Source organism: Condylura cristata, unplaced genomic scaffold (genome assembly GCF_000260355.1).
Source record: "Condylura cristata isolate star-nosed mole 26May11 unplaced genomic scaffold, ConCri1.0 scaffold00015, whole genome shotgun sequence".
Classification (NCBI taxonomy): Eukaryota; Metazoa; Chordata; class Mammalia; order Eulipotyphla; family Talpidae; genus Condylura; species Condylura cristata.
Window position 1 is genome coordinate 801,253 of NW_004567116.1, and position 584 is coordinate 801,836.

Below are 584 nucleotides of genomic sequence, written 5' to 3' on the forward strand. Positions count from 1 at the left end.
CCCCTCAGAACTGGGGTGATGGGCTGGCCTGGGCCGTCCGGAGGGTGAGCACTGGCCACGGTGGCTTGAAACTTCAGGTGCTGGAAATGGGGCGGCTTCTAGACATGAGACACTGAGCCAACAGTGGCCAGGAGACCAGCACATGAGCCAATGTGCCACAGCCTTCGCTGGCCACTCTGCAGGCCAGGTTTCCTCCCTCAGCCCCCTCAGGTGAGGGCATTGGCACCCATCCTGCAGATAGGGACGTGGAGCAGAGAGGGGGCACAGGCTCCTCTGCTCGCATTTGGAAACCCCAAAAAAGCACAAAGAAGAGAATGAAAGCCACCCACGGATAGCCGCCATTGAGGTCCTGCTCTGTTTCCTCCCGGAGGCTTATAACTATAATTCAACCATTGCTACTTTATTTCCTAGATACTGAAAGTCTAACTTTATTCCCCCGCTTGAGATGAAAATATCCCAGAATGGGTATCATCTTTCCCTACAACCCTCATTATAGCCAACACTTCCATTAACTATTAACGCTTCATTAACCATCAACAAGTTCATTAAAGCCCCTGCAGCACGACCCCCTCCCCCGGAACTTG

General features: G+C 53.1%; 1 protein-coding gene across 1 annotated transcript in view; it reads left to right on the top strand.

The window, feature by feature from the left end:
* Positions 1-584, top strand: part of PITPNM1 (phosphatidylinositol transfer protein, membrane-associated 1) — an 11,882-nt gene that overhangs the window by 3,679 nt on the left and 7,619 nt on the right. The gene's annotated exons all lie outside the window — the stretch shown is intronic.